Below are 18,139 nucleotides of genomic sequence, written 5' to 3' on the forward strand. Positions count from 1 at the left end.
CACCGACAGGTGGAACGACGATTGATAAAAAAAAATCTAGATTCCAAAGGTATCGTGTCATGTCTGAGTTATCCCTCCATTTCTCTTCACATGCATAGACAAACTAACTGTTTGCTACAAACATTGTTTGCTAAGCTATCAATGGTCCCATCAAACATTGCTGTTTGTTCTTTACAATACACTGTCTTATAATCTATAACGTGGCTAATTTATCAATGTTTATAAATATTTTCGTTCTTAGGCTATTGTTAATCTGTCTCTACTTACCAGCGCTGTATGTGAACTGGCTGCATGCTAGGTGAGCATGCGTCGTTGACGTATGGGTAGCTACAGCCCAATATGGCGACCGGAGTATGAACGAGTGGGTGTGTCGAAAGTAGTGGGTGTATGGAAAATGAATCAGCTAATTGGGCAGATTTGTTGCCACTCAATACTGTTCTGCGTGGCTGATTGGGCTGCACAACAAGTCTAGTCTAGTATAGAAAGGAGTCATGAGTGCATTCAGGTGCGTGTGCCACGGCAAATGTTCTTCACAATAAACAAACATAGGCTCATTCTGTTCAAAATAACTCAGGGTATGATGCCATGTCATCTTGTTACTGTACATCAAACATAGTGATCATCAATGTTGACACTGTATATGACATCAGTTTTATGATTTAGAATTGTAAAGTGCACATTCGGACTCACGGGTGTTTTGTTTGCTTGTATGACATCGAAGCTGTATTTATTATAATCCTCAATGTTTCATCATTCAAAATACATCGAGTCATCTTAATTTACACCATTTCCCTCACTCAGACAACAAAACATTTGCAAACATTGCCCAATTACCGGGAGGGATGGGGGCAACTTCTTGTTGAGCGCGATGCTCAAGTTCAGAATAGCTGTCAGTCAAAACACATACAGCGCTGTGAAGCTCAGACCCTGTGTCACGATCGTTTACTGATGAGACGGACCAAGGCGCAGCGTGATAAGCGTACATTTTATGAAGTACTTAACTCACGACACAAAACAACAAACAAACGATATGTGAAGTCCTAGGTTACACAAAACAAACCTTAACGGAACAAGATCCCACCCAGACTGGTGCCAAACGGCTGCCTAAGTATGTCCCCAATCAGAGACAACGAGCTACAGCTGCCTCTGATTGGGAACCACCCTGGCCAACATAGATCTACACGATCTAGAAAACACAACATAGAAAATATGACAGAGAAACTCCACACCCTGGCTCAATATTTAAGAGTCCCCAGAGCCAGGGCGTGACAGTACCCCTCCCCAAAGGCGCGGACTGCGACCGCGCCACACAAACACAACAGGGTAGGGGCTGGGTGGGCATTCCGCCTCGGAGGTGGATCCGGCTCCAGGCGTGACCATCACTTTCTCTCCACCTCCCCTTTGCGCCCCTGGTCTGGTCTGGCACTGCTGACTGGAGCTGGACCCGACGACGGTGGATCGATCTGTACAGGCTCCGGACTGGAGCCGCTGGCCGGAGCTGGACTGGGCACCGGTGGAGCGGATTGCTCTGGCTCCGGAGTGGATCCGCTGACAGGAGTTGGACCGGACCCCGGTGGAGCGGATTGCTCTTGCTCCGGAGTGGAACAGGCACGGGCCGTGCCGGACTGGACACATGCACCACTGGCTTGGTGCGGGGAGCAGGAGCGGGCCGGACCGGGCTGACGACGTGCACCACTGGCTTGGTGCGGGGAGCAGGAGCAGGCCTGACCGGGCTGATGACACGCACCACTGGCTTGGTGCGGGGAGCAGGAACGGGCCGCACCGGGCTGACGACGCGCACCACTGGCTTGGTGCGGGGATCAGGAACTGGCCGGACCGGCTGACGACGCGCACCACTGGCTTGGTGCGGGGAGCAGGAACGGGCCGGAACGGGCTGACGACGCGCACCACTGGCTTGGTGCGAGGGACAGGAACAGGGCGGGCTGGACTGGGAACACGCACCACTGGCTTGGTGCGGGGAGCCGGAACGGGCCGGGCCGGACTGTGGAGGCGGACTGGAGGTCTGGAGCGAAGAGCTGACACAACCCGTCCTGGCTGAATGCCTACTTCCACACAATACGTGTGAGGCATCAGCACAGGACGTACGGGGCTGTGTACTCGTACTGGCGCTACAGCACGTGGCACTGGCGCAGGATATATGGGACCGAGGAGGCGTACTGGAGACCACGAGCGTTGAGCCGGCACACCCCGTCTTGGCTGAATGCCCATCTTTGCACGACACGTGCGTGGTGCTAGCACAGGACGTACAGGACTGTGCCGGAACACTCGCGGCACAGTACGTGGCTCCGCATAACACGGAGCCTGCCCAGTCACACGCTTCCTAGCCTGAGTATGGGGAGTTGGCTCTGCTCTAACCCTAGGCTCCGCCAACCACCCTTTTAGCCCCCCCAAAAAAATTTTTTGGGGCTGTCTCTCGGGCTTCCTCCTCGGCCGGTACCCTCTGCGTTGCCGCTGCTCCTCTCTATAGCGCGCCTCCACAGTCTCCTCCCAAGGACGGCAATCCATTCCGGCCTGAATCTCCTCCCAAGTCCAGGATCCCTTCTCGTCCAGGATCTCCTCCCAGGTCCAGGCTGTCTGTTCCTGGACACGCTGCTTGGTCCTCTTTTGGTGGGATCTTCTGTCACGATCGTATACTGATGAGACGGACCAAGGCGCAGCGTGATAAGTGTACATTTTATTAAGTACTTAACTCACGACACAAAACAACAAACAAACGATACGTGAAGTCCTAGGTTACACAAAACAAACCTTAACGGAACTAGATCCCACCCAGACTGGTGCCAAACGGCTGCCTAAGTATGGTCCACAATCAGAGACAACGAGCTACAGCTGCCTCTGATTGGGAACCACCCTGGCCAACATAGATCTACATGATCTAGAAAACACAACATAGAAAATATGACATAGAAACTCCACACCCTGGCTCAACATTTAAGAGTCCCCAGAGCCAGTCATATATAGCATGTTACTGAACAGCCACTATGTTCCAATTTATTAGTGCCCAAATCTGCCATTCTAATCCCATATATGGGTACGAGTGTAAAGGGTTAATAGACCCAAAAAAAAGAGCGTTCCAAACCTCTATTAGAATAACAGCTAGTTTTCAGTTTTTCCGTCCCCACTCAGACCAAAAATCTTGCTTGAGAAATTGCTCTTTGCTAAGAAGCAAAACATTTTCACTATTTTATAAAATTATTATTATTATTATAATTATAATTATTATTTTATTATTACTTTCTAACCCTGCCACCCCTCCCCTAATTGGAGTAAACTAGTGAACAACAACGCTTAGGCCTCTACTTCCAGCTTATACATACTATATACATTTTATGGACACAGTCTATTTTACAATAGTTATATTCTGTTTGTTTTTACTCCTGTCCTTCCGCTACCCTCAACCTCTCCCATCTATTTCTGATGTCCTTCCGGTTTGATTTATATTTGCCATATCTTTCAAACTGTGCTCTTTCAAAAAAGGTTCTTAACCTATAACCTATACAGTGAGGAAAAAAAGTAATTGATCCCCTGCTGATTTTATATGTTTGCCCACTGACAAAGACATGATCAGTCTATAATTTTAATGGTAGGTTTATTTGAACAGTGAGAGACAGAATAACAAAAAAATAATCCAGAAAAATGCATGTCAACATTTTTATAAATTGATTTGCATTTTATTGAGGGAAATACGTATTTGACCCCTCTGCAAAACATTACTTAGTACTTGGTGGCAAAACCCTTGTTGGCAATCACAGAGGTCAGACGTTTCTTGTAGTTGGCCACCAGGTTTGCACACATCTCAGGAGGGATTTTGTTCCACTCCTCTTTGCAGATCTTCTCCAAGTCATTAAGGTTTCGAGGCTGACGTTTGGCAACTCGAACCTTCAGCTTCCTCCACAGATTTTCTATGGGATTAAGGTCTGGAGACTGGCTAGGCCACTCCAGGACCTTAATGGGATTCTTCTTGAGCCACTCCTTTGTTGTCTTGGCCGTGTGTTTTGGGTTATTGTCATGCTGGAATACCCATCCACGACCCATTTTCAATGCCCTGGCTGAGGGAAGGAGGTTCTCACCCAAGATTTGATGGTACATGGCCCCGTCCATCGTCCCTTTGATGCGGTGAAGTTGTCCTGTCCCCTTAGCAGAAAAACACCCCCAAAGCATAATGTTTCCACCTCCATGTTTGACAGTGGGGATGGTGTTCTTGGGGTCATAGGCAGCATTCCTCCTCCTCCAAACACGGCGAGTTGAGTTGATGCCAAAGAGCTCGATTTTGTTCTCATCTGACCACAACACTTTCAATCAGTTCTCCTCTGAATCATTCAGATGTTATGGTAATATTTTATGTATCATTAAGGAAAATGTTGGGAAATGTCAAAGATAAAATATAGTAAACATGATTGACATTTTATAAGTCCAGATGCATGTCTAAATAAGGAATATAGTCAATACAAAGTGTAAACATGCTTTGATGAATGTATGTATTTTATTTTTTAAAGTGTCTGAGCCATGCCACCAATATAATGAGATAAGGGAAAGAGGCAAAAGCGCCCATGGCCTTTTGGAGTAAACAACATGTGTTATTGGACTTTCAAAGATAATAGTGGCGTGACAGTTAAAGATGTTAATCAGTGATCTTAAGGGGAGTAGCTTTGTAAGCTATGTATACATGACTGTGCATTTGTGTGTGTATATAAGAGATCTCTAAGCCAAAGAGAGACAGCCGTTCCATGGAGTGGCTCGGCTTTGTTACGCAATAATAAAGTCTAATTTCTGGATTCACAAGCTCCAGTCTCTTGAGAGATGTTTTTCAGTTGACCATTTTTTAGTCAAATATTTCTACGACATATTTGGCGAGCTTGCCAGGAGTTGAAAAAAAGGGTCCAGAGACGGTGTACATCTGCAGTTATGAAACGGTTTGGACGGACCATACAAACAAAAGCGGCCGCTTTTAAAAGGTAAGCGAAATTCTTACTTATATAGTATAAACGTTTGTGTGGTTCGATCTGGGGCACGGCATCAGCTGCAGAAATACCAAGTAGATCTCTCCAAATTTAAGAACCAGAAAATTAGAGACTGGGAGCTTTTGAATTTAAGAATACATGTCGATATCACTCTGTTGTTCGTCTGAACCGTCTGTTCAATTAATTTGATTCATTTGATTCATTTGATTCATTTGATTCATTTGATTCATTTGATTCATTTGATTCATTTGATTAATCCAGCTGATCGCTTTGTCTGGGTCATTTCGGCACGGGCGGTTGTCCATCTGGTTGAGCGATCAGACAATAACATGTTAAGTCCTACGAATACCGCTATAAACGTGTCGAGGAAGTGTATCGTTTATAGGTTGCTTAGGTAGGCGAAATCCTGTGCAATACTGCTTATTTTCTGTGTCGAGGAAGTGAATCAGAGAAGAAGGGAAGAATTTACAGGTCGCTTAGGAAAGCGTAGTAAAAGTCCAGGTGTGTAGAGGAAGTGGATCACCTAGGGGGCTAAATAAATAGAAATCCTGTGGATACCGCTTTGGGGGTGGTTTGAAAGGGGGTGCCTAATCTCACATTAGGAAAGAGAACAATAAATGGTGCGTGGATATTCATTGACCAACTGAGTGTAGAGAATTCACGTTATCAGGAGGGGTAGAATAAATCCTGTTGGAGGAACAGGTCATGTATTGTATTTTGATCAATCTTTTAGGGTATGTTTCTGACATTATATTTAGAAACTTTAGAGGTGATGTAGTATTATGATAACTTGACTACAGTAAAATAATAATTGGGATAGGGTTAACATTCCACATTTGGGCCCTTTGATAGAATAAAATATTCCTGTAGGTTATACAAATAGTAATTAAGCGCGTTTGAGAACAACATTGTATAAATATGGAATGAGAGTGGTATAGATGGTGTATATGATTCGCACTCTGAAGTTTGAATGATGAGATATAGAGGTGTGTATGACAATTATATATATACGTTGGAATAATAAGCTTTTCTTGTAAATTATGTCTTGGAGTTTCGTACAACAATGCCTGTCATAGAATTTTGTAAGATCAGTGAATAGTGACCAGCCTATACGATTCTGGGAGGATTCTATGACTGAGGGGAAGGATTTGGGTAATTTGTTGTTCGTTCCACTGAGACTAGATTGTGATTAACTGATTTGTGGCAATAAAGAATCATTAGAAACATTAATGGTTTGGTAGATATGAATATATTGGAATAGAATGAATTTTATGTGAGTGTAATTTAATACGAGGGATTGGATAAAATTATAGGTGTTGACTTGCCCAAACACGTAGACGTACGTGGAAATGGGAGAGAGTACATAGGGCATGTGGTAGAATTAAGCATTATAATAAACTATCTATTATTTCAGAAGCAGAGGTGATATAGTCAAGGAATGTTAGTATATTAGTGGAAAATATAATTCATTTGGTTAGGTCGTTAGATCTGGTTCCGAATCAATGAATGTGGGGTTTGACTCGTTGACTGTTAAGTTGTTTACGTTGAGCGTGCGAGATCTGTGTCCTTCAAATCTATTTTCTGATAAAGTGTGGTATGTGCCAGATACTAAAACTACTGACCATTATCATTGGAATAAAGGAGGATTAACTTGTCTTTTCAATAAGCATAGATTCTGCATCGCTGAACAGAGTCTAGGTTTTCTAAGTATAGTTTAACTATAGTTGTGGGTTGTTTAGATTGACGGAACATTCAGGATAAGACTGGACGATTTAGCAGCCTGCGTCTTTTCAGACTGAAGGACTCACTTTTTCAACGGGAAAGAAGGGGGAGTGACTATAGTCAGAAAGGACAGTTAAATACATTTGAATAGCGTACTGGCAATTGCGATAGAGTTATGGCCATTAGTTGAATTGTTTAGGTAGACTGGAATGAAAGTAAGGTCTTTTAATAATATGAATATAAATATATTATTAGTTATTGTTGGGATGTGAATAGACTTTACTAATGCCATGAACTAGTTTCCGGGTAAAAGAGAGTCATACTTGCTTGACTGTATCGAGCTGAAAGAGATATTTGAAGCAAGTTTGAATAGCTGGATGGAAAACATTTATTTGACTTTATTCTATAGTTTGCGTGACACCAGTAATGTATGCGAATAGTTGGTGAATTCTAGAATGATAATGTATTTTCGTTACGTGAACCAGGGGATGCAAGGAGCTTTGGCTATTATGCTGAGGGAATAGCACCACTTTATAGTGGGTTCTAGATTTGTTGAATAAACAAACTTATATTTTAAACTAAAGTAATGCAATAGGCTATAACATTATCAGAAAAAGGCACTATACGCTCATCTGTGGTCCTCTGTAGCTCAGTTGGTAGAGCACGGTGCTTGCAACGCCAGGGTTGCGTGTTCGATTCCCAAAGGGGGCTAGTATAAAAATGTATGAGCTCACTAATTGTGGGTCGCTTGGGATAAGAGCATCAGCTAAATGACTAACATGTAAACATTTTAATGGGTATGGAGAGAAGAGTGCGTGGTAGTAATTTTTTAGTCATTGAATAAGGTTTTGCTAGATTAATCGAGTGACAATGGTGGAATATGTCTATAAATAAATTGGATCGTGATAAATTGATGATTTTAATATATGATGGTAAACTACAGCAAGTGTTTGGTGTTACTTGTAGCTTACTTAGAAAGGGTAGTTCATTCATTCTGATAATGGCGGAGTGATGGTTTAATTGCATGGCTATGATTTTAGTTGATTACAAGAGAAATAGGATATAGTTTACGACGCATGGAGAAGTGAATGTCTTATATGGTAATAGATAAACTGAACCAAACATGACGTTACTACGGCAATTTAGGATGGTTAATGTTGTTAAGTTCGTTTTTAAACCCTATGATAGAGGTCGATGCAGAACGCTGTTTGAAAGTGTGTTTTATTAGTAGGTCTGCTAGTAAAAATGGAATAATTTCCATTTTTGTCTGCGGGTGTTAACCATTGGGGCTTGCTGAAACGTGAGAGCGCTATAAGGGACATTATGGGTTACATTAGGTGTACAAGGATCGCGTTTTTGTAGGAAGTCGTAGGAGGTTGAATATTATCGGCAGGAAATTGCTAGTTAGTTAGCGGTGAGAGCTAGTACGGTTTTCGTTGGGTGACGTCACTTGCTCTATGAACTGGAAGTAGTTGCTTTGCAGGGGCCGTTGCTTTTGAGAAGCGACGGGTAACGGTGCTTCGATGGTGAATGTTGTCGATGTGTGCAGAGGGTCCCTGGTTCGAATCCAGTAAGGGACAGAAAGCAAATATTTTACATTGATGCTATTGACGTGAATTACTGGTTTCATTGATAACATTATAGGAAAGATGTTGTCCTACCAATCCATGTCGGTTAGGATAACATAGTAATTAAAATTGCATATCGGTGAATTGGATGTTTTATTGGTTTTTACTATAAATGTAAAATAATTTGTCATCTGTTGAGGTACCGTTATGAGGAAAATTAGCGGTAGAGTATGATAGATATTGTAGAGGGTTTAAAAAAAAGAATAAGTAAGTTTATTGGGTGATGAGACAGGTTGACTTGATGTTGAATGGGATTGTTTAATAGAAGTAATTATTTCTATTTAGGAGAATGAGAATATGTTATTAGGTAGTATTGCTTTGTGGAGGCGATTTACTAATGAAGAACATGTCTCGATAGTTGAATAAGGAACGATATTTGATAATTGATCATTTTATTATGACATTATATAGTTTGGTTAAACAGCGGTGAGTTATGAAGATGGTTCATTGCTTCAGATAACGATAATTTGTTTATAGTACGTTGAACGATGGGAGTAGTTCTGAGGAGTGAGATTGATACGAATGATCGTTGATGAGATAGGACTGGGCATATATGTATGATGTTTTGTGTGTAATTACTATCTTTGGATTGTTGATTCTATGTTAATGACATGTATACTTTCTCTTCCAGGAACATGGGGATTTCTTTATATCTCATTGGGATGTTAAAAAAGTCTGTAGGCTAGGGTGGAACTAGTTAGTAAAATTAAGTAGTTTTATTTTTAGGTTGTCATAGGGAGCTACCAAAATAAATAAGGCCTGGCCATTTTTTGTTTGTTTATTGTTTTACTATATGGTGTTCGAATAACCACAAACAAAATACTTAGTATGAAATGTTATTCTGTATAGGATTTTTATCTCTATTTTGGGTTTTGTGACAGGATGGAAGTGAAATATCTTAAAGGGGCATACAGATGTCATTTGGGGTTTTATTTCCTGAGGGATAAGTAAATATGTGTTATTTATTTTGAAAAGAGCTGTACCAAGGACTTACTGTACACTCGGGATACAACATTTATTAAATGTCTTGATGGTTGTTAGGAGTAGTATGCTATTGGATGACACAATTCATTGAATGATTTCAATGACCTCTGAAATCTGTCCTGGCTTTATAGTGTGACCTGATCACCCGCACTGTAGATTCTAGAGGCATGTTGAATTAGGGGGTTAGATATAATAAGGATAATTGTGAAGAAGTTTATAATTTGGAAAAAATCCTATATATAAATGAGTCCAAACAGGACAAGGATGAAGTGAGAGGGTTAGTCCTGAAGGAGAGGTATTCCTTGAATAGTGTTATGGGATACAGTTAAGAAAAGATATGCTCAAGGTTTGTCATTTTAAGGTTAGTTATTATTTTAGGTTTGATAGGCAATATTGTTGTTGTTTTGTTTTTTTGTACACATGAATCACGATGTGATGCATGTGTCCAAGGGGGGAAATTGGGATTACAGAGGTTTTAATGTTGTATTATGGTTTTGTGGGGAAATATGCAAGGTGTATTAAGGATATGAGCAGTAGTAATAATGTGTTATGGGTTAGGTTAAATCTTTTTTGTTTTTGTGATAGGAGGCATGGTGTAGAGGGGGTCTGTCTATGAGATAAGTGGACTACAACAAGCTGGAAGCAGCTGTGCTTCATAATCTCAAGGCATCTCTTGACGGATGAGAGGACATGAGTAGCATACTGTGTCTCACTAACCTAACAATGCTCTTAAGATTTTATTTTCATGGGTGAAGATAACTCTGCCCAACTAAGTAGGATAATCTAAGTATTCTCTGCGCCCTGGAGACTATGTGATGGCAAAATACTACAGAAGAAAGAGCTGGAAAGACCCTATGTGGAGGGGCCTGTACCAGGTGTTGTTGGCTATCTTAATGATGGTAGAATTGGTGGAGACAGATATTTAGATCCATGTTTCCCACTATAGGAGTGTTCCAACCTCAGCCATTGGGTAGCATTGTTGTATTTTGTGTGTGTCTGTGCTTGTGTCTTTGCAGCAGTAACTCTGAGCTTCCCTATGGGTAGGCTGATTGAAGGACACTCTTCGCAGACCAACGTCGATGGATTGAGAGGGACTCTGGCTGATCCGGAGACCCTAGTGATGGAAGAAGGTTCACAGCTAAAGTGATCATACATCGTCGTCCAGGTTAAACCAACAGCGGTACGGATAGAGGGGAGCGCGATCGGGTATCATCTAAACCATTGTACCAGAGTGAGGAAACTGATGACTAAGAGACCACCGAGACTTTCAAGACCTCCAAGACGCACCAGAAATCCTCATGTTTGATTTCTCTGTACTTGACTAGTTCCCTGAGAATAAGGGGAATGGGGTACTGATAATAGTAGAGAGCAGAAGAACAAGACATAGAAGGGATATAGACAGGATTAGAATGTATATTCTTGCACAGGCAGGAACCATAACTAAAATGCAGGAAGGGATCATTATTAAAATACAAGGGTTAAAATATTATTGGTGTGTGAGGAACCAGCACAAAGAGTATGGGGAAGTCACATGGGGTAGTGTGAATTTAAGATAATGAAAGAAAGAGACAAGTGAATCATAGACATAAGGAGAACAGTCCAAGACTTAGATAAACAATTTGATGTAGTATTTAGTGTTAGATTTCCAGGGGGAAGTGTTATTGGAGTAGTTATTCCTTGGGAAAGTGCACTGAACCCTGTACATGTTAGAGCCATACCAAATACAGAAGAAAGGGAATTGAAGGAGCTGTTAAACAATGATTGGTATAGATGAGTACAATATATTGCATTAAAATTAAATTAAATAAAATAGTCTAATATGCACCACATCTCCGTTTTAAACAGTTAACAGTAGTTCAACATCTTCACAGTTACTAGGACTGTGTGCTAGGATTCAATCATAACTTTTGTAATATTTAGGAAATTCTAACTATAAACAATTTTATGATCAACCAGGTTGAGGAGAGAAGTGTAAGCAATTGTTAGAATAGGAACAAGGAAAAGGGAAACACCAGAGTAATGTCAAATAGATTATGAGCAAAAATATAGGAATGTTAAAGTAAAAAAATTTGGTTATATAGTTTGGGAGAATTCAAGGGAGAATGTGAAAATAGGGGGTGTTTAAACAGATAGCCTTTGGAATACAGGGACCCCTCAAAGAAAAATCTATCAGGCATTAGATAGAAATGGGTATTAAGAATGAGTGATGAAACATAAGACATGTAGACAATGTTAATAGGGATGTTTTGGATTGGAAATTAACTCAACTAAACTGTTATGATCTGTCCTTTCCTGAGGTTACTACGGATGGTGTCGTAATGCATAGCAGAAATAATTCGGTCCAGAATGGTGTAAACCTCAATAAAAACCAAAAACCCTCTACCCGGCTGAAGAGGAACAACAAAGGCGTTGAAGACGTTCCTGTCCGACACCACCTCTGCCAGGAGACCTGAATCCAGCATCAAATCAAAGCAATCAATTGCCTTCTCTTTTGTGCCTTTTCTCTCAAGAATGTGACAGGAGTCCATGTGGAGTGAGCAGGAGGAGAGAGGTCTATGCAAATGCAACGTTCTTCCTAGTTTAGGTATACTGGTTTGCAAATGGACAAAACAGAATGATGGTGGAGGTGGGGCGGTTCAGGTGTGACATTGGAATTGGGACATTGCCATGGGTAATCCAAGATGAACTATGAAGCTATCTGAAGAACATAATGAAGACGCCAGAAGATTGAGTGCCGGTAGAGGAAGGGACTCTTAGTTGAGGTAGTATGTTGATTAAGGAGGTATTATACACTACTACATTTATAGTAATTTGGACAATGCATTAAGATACTGATCTGTTGTAATTCTCGTTATGAGAAAGTTAATGCTAGAATTATTATAATATAAATATACATTCTGCCAGTGTCAATATGTGCCAAGGTGAGAGTTTTAACTTTGAATGATGGAACAAAGGTGACTAACTAAGAATTGTCATTCCAAAGTTGTTTTGGGTAATTAATTTGATTATTATTATAAATTATAAGTGGACTGATTGATCTGAATAACTTATTAATATTAATGCTTAGTGATGTTGACATTGCAATTAATGGATTAGATATTGATATTGATTATTTTGATTGTTATAATACTTGTGATATGGGTGAAAAAGGTTATGTAAGCTAAAGATATTGACACCATTCTTAATATGTCCTAGATATTATTGTTAAGACAAAGTTGCATATGTTGATGTGATAGGATACTAACACATATACGGGAAATGCTATAACTAAACAAAAGTGGGGAGCAATGTTTATAAAGAAATACACCCTGAAATGTTTATAAAGAAATACACCACCCTCATCAGGATGGGTCAAACAATGAGGAATATATATTGGTTTAAATATATGCATATGAAAAGTAACCACATATGGCAAGGATAAGAATAAGTTAATGCGCATGCTTACATTCATTTAAAAATTAATCTTTGTATTATTTGGGACATTGTTGTAATGTCCCAAAGGGGGGATTATATGGTAATATTTTATGTATCATTAAGGAAAATGTTGGGAAATGTCAAAGATAAAATATAGTAAACATGATTGACATTTTATAAGTCCAGATGCATGTCTAAATAAGGAATATAGTCAATACAATGTGTAAACATGCTTTGATGAATGTATGTATTTTATTTTTAAAAGTGTCTGAGCTATGCCACCAATATAATGAGATAAGGGAAAGAGGCAAAAGCGCCCATGGCCTTTTGGAGTAAACAACATGTGTTATTGGACTTTCAAAGATAATAGTGGCGGGACAGTTAAAGATGTTAATCAGTGATCTTAAGGGGAGTAGCTTTGTAAGCTACAGTGGGGAAAAAAAGTATTTAGTCAGCCACCAATTGTGCATGTTCTCCCACTTAAAAAGATGACAGAGGCCTGTAATTTTCCTCATAGGTACACGTCAACTATGACAGACAAATTGAGAAAAAAAATTCCAGAAAATCACATTGTAGGATTTTTAATGAATATATTTGCAAATTATGGTGGAAAATAAGTATTTGGTCACCTACAAACAAGCAAGATTTCTGGCTCTCACAGACCTGTAACTTCTTCTTTAAGAGGCTCCTCTGTCCTTCACTTGTTACCTGTATTAATGGCACCTGTTTGAACTTGTTATCAGTATAAAAGACACCTGTCCACAACCTCAAACAGTCACACTCCAAACTCCACTATGGCCAAGACCAAAGAGCTGTCAAAGGACACCAGAAACAAAATTGTAGACCTGCACCAGGCTGGGAAGACTGAATCTGCAATAGGTAAGCAGCTTGGTTTGAAGAAATCAACTGTGGGAGCAATTATTAGGAAATGGAAGACATACAAGACCACTGATAATCTCCCTCGATCTGGGGCTCCACGCAAGATCTCACCCCGTGGGGTCAAAATGATCACAAGAACGGTGAGCAAAAATCCCAGAACCACACGGGGGGACCTAGTGAATGACCTGCAGAGAGCTGGGACCAAAGTAACAAAGCCTACCATCAGTAACACACTACGCCGCCAGGAACTCAAATCCTGCAGTGCCAGACGTGTCCCCCTGCTTAAGCCAGTACATGTCCAGGCCCGTCTGAAGTTTGCTAGAGTGCATTTGGATGATCCAGAAGAGGATTGGAGAATGTAATATGGTCAGATGAAACCAAAATACGTTTTGGTAAAAACTCAACTCGTCGTGTTTGGAGGACAAAGAATGCTGAGTTGCATCCAAAGATCACCATACCTACTGTGAAGCATGGGGGTGGAAACATCATGCTTTGGGGCTGTTTTTCTGCAAAGGGACCTGGACGACTGATCCGTGTAAAGGAAAGAATGAATGGGGCCATGTATTGTGAGATTTTGAGTGAAAACCTCCTTCCATCAGCAAGGGCATTGAAGATGAAACGTGGCTGGGTCTTTCAGCATGACAATGATCCCAAACACACCGCCCGGGCAACGAAGGAGTGGCTTCGTAAGAAGCATTTCAAGGTCCTGGAGTGGCCTAGCCAGTCTCCAGATCTCAACCCCATAGAAAATCTTTGGAGGGAGTTGAAAGTCCGTGTTGCCCAACGACAGCCCCAAAACATCACTGCTCTAGAGGAGATCTGCATGGTGGAATGGGCCAAAATACCAGCAACAGTGTGTGAAAACCTTGTGAAGACTTACAGAAAACGTTTGACCTGTGTCATTGCCAACAAAGGGTATACAACAAAGTATTGAGAAACTTTTGTTATTGACCAAATACTTATTTTCCACCATAATTTGCAAATAAATTCATAAAAAATCCTACAATGTGATTTTCTGGATTTTTTTCCGTCATTTTGTCTGTCATAGTTGACGTGTACCTATGATGAAAATTACAGGCCTCTCTCATCTTTTTAAGTGAGAGAACTTGCACAATTGGTGGCTGACTAAATACGTTTTTCCCCACTGTATGCTAATGGTGAGTGAGTCAACGCCAGTCCTGCACAAGGATAAGCCTTTGATAATAAACAGGCCTGCCCTCTGACACCATCCCTCCACAGTGCCACACACACACACACACACAAGCACACACACATACACACACAGACACACACACACACACACACACACACACACACACACACACACACACACACACACACACACACACATACACATTTAATTACATTTACCAGCACTGACTGATCTAATACGATTCTTCTTCAAATCGATCCTTTTAATGAAGCGGTTGACACCCATTAATATCTAATTAGTTCTATGTCTTTAGTTTACAGAGTTGAATGGACTCCCTGAAAGAGGGCGTCAGGTGTACCTTTGGTCTATGAATATGATATATCTATATCCAGTGCCACCTCTGCCTATACGCAGACTATGCACTGTGCGTAGGGCCCCGCGGCCGCCAGGGGGCCCCCAACCCAAAAAGAAAAGGAACTCAGTCGGGGTCTCTAGTTACTGTGGGAGTTAGAATACACAAGGTTCCATTTTCGAAATTTGGTAGTGTATCAGCAGTTTTCCTCTCGTTATGCCAGTCGATGACAGTCACTCAATGTCAGCTAACATTTTATAGATTGCTAGGTAAGTTAGTCTAAAAGGCTAGAGGCGGCTCTGTCTATATCACCTGGTAGGATCATGAACTCAGACTGTGAGAGAGAGGCTTTGGATTGTTTCTGTGTGGGAGGTCATTATCTGAAAACCACCACCCTCTCTCTTGTTAGTGACATTCCTCGTCCATCTCTTGTTGATATATGACTAATCGTTGGTGAGATGAAAAAGTATATTATGAAGATAATGTTTTAAACTTTGTTTAACTGTATTAATGTTAATTTCTCCAGGCCTAAAATCAGCTACACTGCTCCATAGTTTCTACTTATTAATGAGTGTAGTCAATGTCAATGACCATTCACATTTTAAAAGCTGGGAATATGCAGCTTCCTTATGCAGTGGCCGAAGTTATGCAAATGAGGGCTCTGACCTCGTAAGATTCAGGGCAGACGGAGGAGGAGGGAGAGAGGAAGGAGGGATAGTAAAACTACTAAGCTTGCATCTTTAAGTGTCCGTGATAGTGTCACCTCCAGAGGACTGCCTAGCCTTGACAAAGACTAAGCTGTTTCTCCATTCTGAGATGTTCCTCCTTTCAGCCCTGCCACATGCTAGACAAGCTAGACTCAGCGATTTTATTCTGAATTTTCTACAGCCTATTTTAATGAGTGTGTGTGGGTTTAGAGGAAAGGGGGGGCGGGGGGGTAAAAAGAACCTTAGTCATCACAAACAGTGGTATTGAGAAAGTCAACCTTCAACCTTGTCAGAACTGTGCGCTAATGACTTTGAGAACTAACTTATTTTGGTTAGTTCATTCATTATCAAGCTAACTATAGAAGGGAGATCAACATCAATTGATCACCTTTGTAAGTTGTAAGTTTTGGTTTCTCAGACCAAATAGAACATCTAACATATATTGTGTCATACCCAAATCTATTTTACTGGAGTAAAAAGTTCCCATTTGAAAATAAGTGAATATAAAGAAACAGTGAAGTCATAAAAACGTTTTTTTCAGTGAAGATCATACAGTACAGTATATTACTTATCTATTGGTTCTGTGAATGAGAAAGGGAAAGGGAGGCAAATTATTGGGAAAAGCACTTAGCCTACGTTATCCTAGCTACTGCCTCAATGCTTTTGTGTAGCTGACTGTGATTCACTGTGGAGATATGGAAGTTACATATATTGTGGAAGGGGTGACCCAACTCTATCAGCTCAAATATTAGAGGTTGTTACATTTGTGCCAGGAAAGTTGCCTTGACCTGTGTCATATGTTTTGAATTGCTTGTTTGTTGTCTAGTTACGTATAGGTTATATTTCATTAAGAGACTAGGGATTCCCAACATGATTGTCAAAAAACCTTAGTAACTAGTAACTTCATTATAATTCACAAATATGCTACAAGAGGTAATAATACAACATTTGCTACACCATTCTGTTGTAGTAGATAAAGTTCAGTGAGCTAGCCATTGGCTTTGCTGCTGTGTACCGTAAATGGCTAGGGAACCCAGTAGCAATGGCCCTAACATAGTCTCCTACAAACAGAATGACGAGGTCATCAGTTCTGAGCGGCTGATTGAGAGCCTGTACGCAGGGAGAGAGAGGCCAGTGAAGAGAGTTGCTATAAGGTCAGTGAGAAGCATGCAGCGTTAGAGGCATCTCGCTAAACGCTAATTAGCTCCCCTTCATTACTATCTCTCCTTGGCAGGTCCCGCTGGTACTCTCCATTCATACATCATTAATGGCTGCATGCTCTGCCACGAGGACCAACACTCACGTCACCTCTGACCCCGCCCCTCTCTCCCTCTCCCTGTCTTTCTCTCTACGGTAATTACAGTGATGGACAGCTTCTGTGTGGAGAGAGAAGGGGGGAGAAAGAGAGAGAGTCCAAGTGTGAAGAGGGAGATAAAGAAACAGAGTGTGAACGAGAGAGAGAGAGAGAGAGAGAGAGAGAGAGAGAGAGAGAGAGAGAGAGAGAGAGAGAGAGAGAGAGAGAGAGAGAGAGAGAGAGAGAGAGAGAGAGAGAGAGGGAGATCTACTTGGACATGTCATAAATAACTCTACACAGCCTGCAGAGGGAGACTATGCCAATGGAGACGATGGCTGCAGTTGACAGGGGTCAAGGTTCACTAACTAGCTCCTCCCTGTAATGAAACTTTTCCGCCTGAGGGGTTTCAGCAATTGCTGCTCTATCCAGGGTTAGTGAGGCACAGAGAGCCAGGTGAGGAGGGATTAAGGTGTGAGAGTCACCCTGCGGAGAGAGGAGAGAGATGGGATCAGGCTCAGGCTGAGGTCAGCCCCCCTAACAAAGACCAGGGATGAACTATCACAGTGTGAGTCAATCTGACTCATTACTTCAGCTTCCACACCATGGACAGTGAAAGGCCAGTTAATTAAATGAGGAAACCTGGAAGTGTAGAACTTAAGGAGTGGTTAGGATACCACAGCTATACTAGATAAATAGTGGGAAGGATGTGTAAGTGCAGAGTACAGTTAGTGCTGGATTAATTTAACTCAGTTATTTTACTCTATGTAGAAAGTGAAGTCCTCTGTCATCTGGCTTCAGTAAGGAAGTACAGACATTTTAGATTATTTTTTATTTCGAGATTTCAAATTCAGAAGCAGCCATTCACAGTGGGGCTCTGGAAGTCTGGGAAGTAATCTGAAGTTTAAGGTGCTCCGGACATGTGAAGAGGAAGTACGGCCGCACAGCCAGCTTTGAACTTTCTGTGACTTTGACACCAGTCAGGGATTAATGCCACCCCACTGAGCTGAGAAAGGGGACAGTGGGA

Source organism: Coregonus lavaretus, assembly GCF_964263955.1.
Source record: "Coregonus lavaretus genome assembly, chromosome: 4".
Taxonomy (NCBI): domain Eukaryota; kingdom Metazoa; phylum Chordata; class Actinopteri; order Salmoniformes; family Salmonidae; genus Coregonus; species Coregonus lavaretus.